Here is a 9,184-nt window from a genome sequence, read left to right as displayed (position 1 = left end):
AAAATGTTCTTGATGACCCACTGCCTATTGATGATAGTTTTTCTAATGAGCAATTAGCTATCATAAATGCTTCTTGTAATACTCCATGGTATGATGATTATGCTAATTATATTGTTGCTAAATTTATACCACCTAGTTTCACATACCAACAAAAGAAAAAGTTTCTCTATGATTTAAGACATTGCTTTTGGGATGACCCACATCTTTAGAAAGAAGGAGTAACTGGTGTTATTAGACGTTGCGTACCTGAGCATGAACAGGAATAGATCCTACGCAAGTGCCACTCCAAGGCTTACGGAGGACACCATGCAGGAGATAGAACTGCACACAAGGTATTGCAATCTGGTTTTTATTGGCCTACTCTCTTCAAGGTTGCTCGTAAGCTTGTCTTGTCTTGTGATGAATGCCAGAGAATTGGTAATATTAGTAGACGTTAGGAAATGCCTATGAATTATTCACTTGTTATTGAACCATTTGATGTTTGGGGCTTTGATTATATGGGACCCTTTCCTTCCTCTAATGGGTGTACACATATTTTAGTTGTTGTTGATTACGTACTAAGTGGGTAGAAGCTATCCCAACTAGTAGTGCTGATCATAACACTTCTATTAAGATGCTTAAAGAAGTTATTTTTCCGAGGTTTGGAGTCCCTAGATATTTAATGGCTGATGGTGGTTCACACTTTATTCATGGTGCTTTCCGTAAAATGCTTGCTAAATATGATGTTAACCATAGAATTGCATCTCCATATCATCCTCGGTCTAGTGGTCAAGTAGAATTGAGAAATAGAGCAATTAAACTGATTTTGCAAAAGACTGTTAATAGATCTAGTAAGAAATGGTTCTAAAACTTGATGATGCATTATGGGATTATAGAACTGCTTATAAAAACCCTATGTGTATGTCTCCATATAAAATGGTTTATGGAAAGGCTTGTCACTTACCTCTTGAACTAGAACATAAAGCTCATTGGGCAATCAAAGAGCTCAACTATGATTTCAAACTTGCCGGTGAGAAGAGGTTGTTTGACATTAGCTCGCTTGATGAATGGAGAACCCAAGCCTATGAGAATGCCAAGTTATTTAAAGAAAAAGTTAAAAGATGGTACGACAAAAGGATTCAAAAGCATGTGTTTAATGTAGGTGATCATGTTTTGCTATACAACTCTCGTTTAAGATTTTTCACACGAAAGCTTCTCTCTAAATAGGAAGGTCCTTACATTATCGAGGAGGTCAGTCATTCCGGTGCCATCAAAATCAACAACATCGAAGGCACAAACCCGAAGGTGGTAAACGGTCAAAGAATCAAACATTATATCTCAGGTACTCCCATAAATGTTGAGACAAATATAATTAATACCATAACACCGGAGGGGTACATAAGGGATATTTTCCAAAACATTTCAGACTCCGAAAAGGATAGGTATGTGGTACGGTAAGTAAACCGACTCCAAAACTATTCTAATAGCATTTTTTTCTCTGTTTTGGAGTATTTAAAAAATTAGGGAAATTAAAAGTAGTCCGAAAGAGACACGAGGAGACCACAAGGATGGAGGGTGTGCCCTACCCCCGGGCGCGCCTGTTGCCTTGTGGCCACCTCATGTGCCCTCCGGACTCCATTTTCTTGCACACTACTTCTTTTAGTCGGTAAAAACTCATTATATAATCTGAAGTTCCTCCATCATGAATCTAGTTTGAAGATGAGAGGTATCTTCTTGATCCTCCCCATCGCATCCACCCTTTTCAAGTCAGCCTCCATCTCTTCCTCCATTGATTACCCGAAGTGGCCCCGGTGTCGGATGAGAGACACGACTCTCTCCGACCGACTCTTGCGAAGACATCTTGCTACAAATCTGCTACAGAAACAACTCAAAACAAAAACAAGGGATTCGGTCATCCCTACCACTGCTAAATTTCTCTCTTCGCAGCTATGAAACATCCATGGGTGATTGGAGCACTAGCAGTCATGGGTAAACTTCACAAGGAAATAATGAATCTTAAGCAGCAAATTAATAAGCTCGACGAGGAGAATCACATCCTAAGGGGCATCATCGCCAAGAATATCACATCACCACCTTCGAAGAAAGAGACATAAATACATGGGAATGGGCACTCCCCTTGGCAACTGCCAAGCTTGGGGGAGGTGCCCCGGTATCGTATCACCATCACACCTTTACTTTTATCATTTTTGTTAGTTCGATCCCTTTGATTATATCTTGATCTAGTAGAATAAAGTTTTAGTATGATCTAGCTTTGAGTTATGTTTTGATCTCTATCTATGTAATCGAGTTCGTGAGTTATATAATAGAGAGTAGTTTTAAGTTGAGAGCTTTGCTATCTTACTATGATCTTGAGGGAATAAAAAGAAATAAAAAGGGATCATATAATGATCTTATGGAGATTAATGACTTCACATATAAAGAGTATGATGAATAAAAAATTGTTGAGAGTTGATGATACGTCTCCAACGTATCTACTTTTCCAAACACTTTTGCCCTTGTTTTGGACTCTAACTTGCATCATTTGAATGAAACTAACCCAGACAGACGCTGTTTTCAGCAGAACTGCCATGATGTTGTTTTATGTGTAGAAAAGAAAAGTTCTCGGAATGTCCTGGAAATCCACGGAGGCACTTTTCAGATTTAATAAGAATTTTTGGCGAAAGAATTAGTGCCAGGGGGCCCACGGCCTGTCCACGAGACAGGGGGGCGCCCCCCCCCTAGGGCGTGGCCCCCTATCTCGTGGGCCCCCCTGGACCTCCTCCGACCTCAATTCCAACTCCATATATTCCGTCTCGGGGAGAAAAAATGAAGGAGAAAGTTTCATCGCATTTTATGACACGGAGCCGCCGCCAAGCCCTAATCTTTCTCGGGAGGGCTGATCTGGAGTCCATTCGGGGCTCCGAAGAGGGGGATTCGTCGCTGTCGTCATCATCAACCATCCTCCATCACCAATTTCATGATGCTCACCGCTGTGCGTGAGTAATTCCATCGTAGGCTTGATGGACGGTGATGGGTTGGATGAGATTTACCATGTAATCAAGTTAGTTTTGTTAGGGTTTGATCCCTAGTATCCACTATGTTCTGAGATTGATGTTGCTATGACTTTGCTATGCTTAATGCTTGTCACTAGGGCCCGAGTGCCATGATTTCAGATCTGAACCTATTATGTTTTCATGAATATATATGTGTGTTCTTGATCCTATCTTGCAAGTCTATAGTCACCTATTATGTGTTATGATCCGACAACTCCGAAGTGACAATAATCGGGATACTTCTCGATGATGACCGTAGTTTGAGGAGTTCATGTATTCACTATGTGCTAATGCTTTGTTCCGTTCTCTATTAAAAGGAGGCCTTAATATCTCTTTGTTTCTGTAAGGACCCCGCTGCAACGGGAGGGTGGGACAAAAGATGTCATGCAAGTTCTTTTCCATAAGCACGTATGACTATTTACGGAATACATGCCTACATTACATTGATGAACTGGAGCTAGTTCTATATCACCCTATGTTATAACTATTGCATGAGGAATCGCATCCGGCATAATTATCAATTACTGATCCATTGCCTACGAGCTTTTCACATATTGTTCTTCGCTTATTTACTTTTCCGTTGCTACTGTTACGACTACTACAAAAAAAACCAAAAACATTTATCTTTACTTTTGCTACCGTTACCTTTATTATCATACCACTTTTGCTACTAAACACTTTGCTGCAGATACTAAGTTATCCAGGTGTGGTTGAATTGACAACTCAACTGCTAATAATCAAGAATATTCTTTGGCTCCCCTTGTGTCGAATCAATAAATTTGGGTTGAATACTCTACCCTCGAAAGCTGTTGCAATCCCCTATACTTGTGGGTTATCAATACTAATTTCTGGCGCCGTTGCCGGGGAGCATAGCTCTATTCTCTGAGTCACTTGGGATTTATATCTGTTGATCACTATGAAGAACTTGAAAGACGATCGAACTACTATTTTGCCCTCAACTACGAGGGGAGGTAAGGAACTGCCATCTAGCTCTGCACTAGATTCTCCTTCCATTATTAGTAGGCTTGCGACACCTAAACCTGCTACTGCTATGAATTCTGATATGTCACATGTTATTGATGATGCCACTTCTGCTATGCATGATGAAACTACTTCTGTGCGTGATACTACTTTGCCATTAGGTGAATTTCTTGATGAACAACTTGCTAGATTTAGGGGGAATGAAGATCCTATTACTGATGATAGCGATGATGAAGGTCCCCCCAATGATTATGTTTTACCTGTTGTTCCTAAGGGTTATGTTATGAATGAAAAGGCTGGTATGGAAATTCTTGCTTGCAACGATAGAAATGATCTTAAGAAATTTGTAGCTAAATGGAAGCAGCCGTTCCTTAATGCTAGAATGAAACACAATCCTACTTTTGCTACTTCACCTATCTGTGTTACTGATAAGGATTATGAATTCTCTATTGATCCAGATATTATTACTTTAGTTGAATCTGATCCTTTTTATGGCCTTGAATTTGAAACTGTTGTGGCACATCTTACCAAGTTGAATGATATAGGTACCATATTTACTAATGATGAGAAGTCTTGCTATTTATATATCCTTAAGATATTTCCGTTCTCATTAAAGGGTGATGCTAAGACTTGGTATAATTCTCTTGCTCCTGGTTGTGTGCGTAGTCCCCAGGATATGATTTATTACTTCTCTGCTAAATATTTCCCTGCTCATAAGAAACAAGCTGCCTTGCGGGAAATATATAATTTTGTGCAAATCAAAGAAGAGAGTCTCCCGCAAGCTTAGGGGAGGCTTCTCCGGTTACTTGATGCTTTGCCTGATCATCCTCTTAAGAAAAATGAAATACTTGATATCTTTTATAATGGACTAACTGATGCTTCCAAGGACTACTTGGATAGTTGTGCTGGTTGTGTTTTCAGGGAAAGAACAGTCGACAAAGCTGAAATACTATTAAATAATATGTTGAGTAATGAAAATAATTGGACTCTTCCCGAGCCAGTTCTTGAAGTAATTCCTGAACCAATTGAGCCAACTCCTGAGCCTATTCCTAAACCCACTCCGAAGAAGAGAGGTGTTTTATTTCTCAGTCCTGAAGATATGCAAGAGGCAAAGAAATCAATGAAAGAAAAAGTTATTAAAGCTAAAGATGTTAAGAATTTACCTCCTATTGAAGAAATACATGGTCTTAATTTACCGCCTGAAAAACCACATTGTCTTGATAACCCGACACAGGTAGTAAAGGTAAATTCTCTCTATAGATACGATAAAGTTGAAATACCCTCTACTAAATTTCATAGCCCATGCTTAGATGAATTTTATGACTTTATGGCTAGACAAGAAAGTTTTAATGCTTATGTTGGTAGAGAGTTAAAGAATAATGCTTTCGAGATAGGACGCGTAGGTGATAATCTGGCTAGAGTTAAAGATGAATGTCACCGCATTAGCAAATATACTTCTATGGTTGCTACTCAAGCTGAGCAAGTACTCAAAGCTCAAAATGATTTGCTTGTTGAATTAAATAATAAAAATGACTTTGTTGTTAGAGTGGCTACTAGAACTGGTAGAATGACTCAGGAACCTTTGTATCATGAAGGCCACCCTAAGTGAATCGAGCAAGATTCTCAGAGAAATAATTTAGAGGCACCTAGTTCTTCTAAAAAGAAGAAGAAGAAAAACGATAGAACTTTGCATGCTTCTAGTGAACCTACTGTAGTCACACCTGAGAATCCCAATGATATTTCTATTTCTGATGCTGAAACACAATCAGGTGATGAACATGGACCTAGAGATAATCTTAATGATAATGTTCATGTTGATGCTCAACCTAGCAAAGACAATGATGTAGAGATTGAACCTGCTGTTGATCTTGATAACCCACAATCAAAGAATCAACGATATGATAAGAGAGATTTTGTTGCTAGGAAGCACGATAAAGAAAGAGAACCATGGGTTCAGAAACCCATGCCCTTTCCTCCTAAACCATCCAAGTCAAAGGATGATGAGGATTTTGAGCGATTTGCTGAAATGATTACACCTATTTTCTTACGTATGCGCATAACTGATATGCTGAAAGTAAATAATTATGCCAAGTATATGAAGGATATCATCACAAATAAAAGAAAGATACCGGAAGCTGAAATTTCCACCATGCTCGCTAATTACACTTTTAAGGGTGGAATACCAAAGAAACATGGAGATCCGGGTGTACCAACTATACCATGCTCTATTAAAAGAAATTATGTTAGAATTGCTTTATGTGATCTTGGAGCCGGTGTTAGTGTTATGCCTCTCTCTTTATATTGTAGACTTGAATTGAATAAGTTGACACCTACTGAAATATCTTTGCAAATGGCTGATAAATCAACTGCTATACCTGTCGGTATTTGTGAGGATGTGCCTGTTGTGGTTGCAAATGTCACTATCTTAACGAACTTTGTTATTCTTGATATTCCCGAGGACGATAGTATGTCTATTATCCTCGGTAGACCTTTTCTTAATACTGCAGGGGCTGTTATTGATTGCAACAAAGGCAATGTCACTTTTCATGTTAATGGTAATGAGCACACGGTACACTTTCCGAGGAAACAATCTCAAGTTCATAACATCAATTCTATTGAAAAATTTCCAACTATCATTTTTGGAGGTTTTGAATTTCCTCTCCCTACTGTCAAGAAAAATTATGATATTCTTATTGTTGGAGATTTTCATATCCCCGTCGAGGTAACTTAGTGTTATTCGAAATTTCTCCGGTTCCGTGTTATTCGGAATGAGTTTGTTAACAAGACTTGATCAACCTTGTTAGTGGATTCATTGTGATGATCACAAGATGGATGAAACTAGAAGGCACAACCTTCTATACCCTCTTTTTACTTTCTGTTATTTAGAATAAATAAAGCAAAAATAGTATTATTCGTCTATTTTCTGAATTATCCGTGCATTAAAAAATAGTCCAAAAATAAAAGTGCTCCAAATGCCCTGCAAATTTAGTATGATTTTTCTGGAATATTTGAGGATTTTAGGCTCTGAAAACACTGCACGAGGGGCAAGCACCAGACCACGAGAGAGGAGGGCGCCCCCCTGTAGGGGGCGCCCCCTATCTCGTGGGCCCCTGGTGGGTCCCCTCCACTTATGCCAGCACCCACACACTTCATCTTCTACCCAAAAAATCCCCATCCAGCTCAAGCCCGAGTTCTAGCTCGTTTTGCTGCGACTTTCAATCTCTTAGCTCAAAGCTCCATTCGCAAAACTGCTTTGGGAGATTGTTGCTTGGTATGTGACTCCTCCATTGGTCCAATTAGTTTTTGTTCTAGTGCTTTATTCATTGCAAATTTTTGCTACATAGGTGACCAGGTTCTTGAGCTTGCATGTTAAATTTTCGAGGTCCCAAGTAATTCCAATGCATGATATAGGCTCTAGGCACATGTAGGAGTAGTTGCTATCAATCTTGTTTAGTTTTATTCACTTTTATTTTGAAGTAACTAAAATTTCAGAAATTTTCAAAAAATGTTAAGGAGGTTCTTTAAAGGCTCTTCTAGCCAAAGCTCTAAGGAAAAACAAGACAAAGAGAAGGAAAAACCCAAGTATAATCTTCCTCGCTTAGCAGAAGTACGGTCATGTGAATGGCCGTGTGAGGATTTCTTGAAAGAAGCCGGAATTCATGAAGACTTTTATGCTTTAATCGGGACTGCAGGCCTCACCGGTTTCATGAACAACCGAATCGATCAGTATCTCTTACTTACCAATACTTTCATGCAAAACTTTTATTATTATCCTAAGAAGTCACCGCCTGCAGTATCATTTCATTTATATGATGAATTCAAAGAAATGTCTTTACGTCATTTTTGCGTGGTATGTAGGATACCTTATGAGGGAGAATTAGAGGAACCCCATCGTGAAGATGTGGATGGCTTCGTTAAAACTATTGTTGTAGAAGAGACAAAGAAGGGCTCTGAGGCAAAAGTCTCTAGCATACACTTTCCTGTTTTACGCTATTTTGCCATATTTGCTAGTAGATGCTTGATTGGTCGTGGGAATAGTGGAAATTTGAGCGTTCCCGACATTATTATTCTTCAACATGCTTTGCTGGGAGACAATACTTTTAGTATGGGTGCCGTCGTTGCTAAATGGCTAGCCCTGAATCGTACAAAAGGCCCCATATTTGGAGGTATCTATGCTGCACGTTTTGCCAAACATTTTCAGATACCCATTAGGCACCTTGAGGAGGAGGAGACAAAATTACCTCCTCACATTTTAGATTACAAGAGCATGGTAGCACACAAGTTTATTGGTGACAACGAAGAGAAGATGCTCCTGTATAGACTTAGATTTAATAAGAAACACTTTGAGTTTATTATTTTGCCCGCACCTCTGTTATTTGATTTGCTTGCAAAAAGTCATCTTGTCATGCCGGAGGCGGTGAATAACCATCTAGCCCAAGCTTTTACTCCGGAACCTGAACCTGAGCCGGAACCTGAGCTGGACCCTTATCGTGCATCATTTGTCCAGTGGGATCCGGAGATGACCAACCAGTGGTATCCTGATTACACCTCCCACTACACCAGGGAGAGTAGCGGCGGTCCTTGGTATTAAACCAACTTAGGCCAAAAGCCTAAGCTTGGGGGAGTACGTATTTCTCACCGACTTTACATTCATGTTCACACACTAGTCGTCGATGCTCATACTCTTTCATTGTATTATCCATGCTAGTTTAAATTCCTTTTTCTAGTTTTCTTCTTGTGTGTTTGATAAACCTTAAGAAAAAACAAAAAAAATAGTTAGTTTAATTTCCATGCTTGTAGTAGAAATTAAAATGAAAACCCAAAAAGATTTCTCGTTCTTCTTTTACTTGTTGGGAGCTTTCCCGTGTAAATAGTTTTATTTTCTTTTCTTTCTTTTGGGGGTCGAGAAGACTATATTGAAAATGCTTAGTGGCTCTTATATGCATGATTGTTTATTTAATTTAGAGCCCATATTACTTGTCTTCTCTCTCGAGTTGAATGCTTGCAGATTCCAGCTTAGTCCAATGCAACACATCGTTCGGTCGTGAGTGAAAGGAAATAATGACGATATATGATGGACTTATTGGGATGAGAAAAGCTGGTATGAACGTGACCTCTCTTGTTTTTGTAAATATGATGAGTTCATTGTTCCTGAGTCAGCTATTATGAAG

Source organism: Triticum aestivum, chromosome 4B (genome assembly GCF_018294505.1).
Source record: "Triticum aestivum cultivar Chinese Spring chromosome 4B, IWGSC CS RefSeq v2.1, whole genome shotgun sequence".
NCBI lineage: Eukaryota > Viridiplantae > Streptophyta > Magnoliopsida > Poales > Poaceae > Triticum > Triticum aestivum.
Note: the sequence above shows the minus strand (reverse complement) of the source record.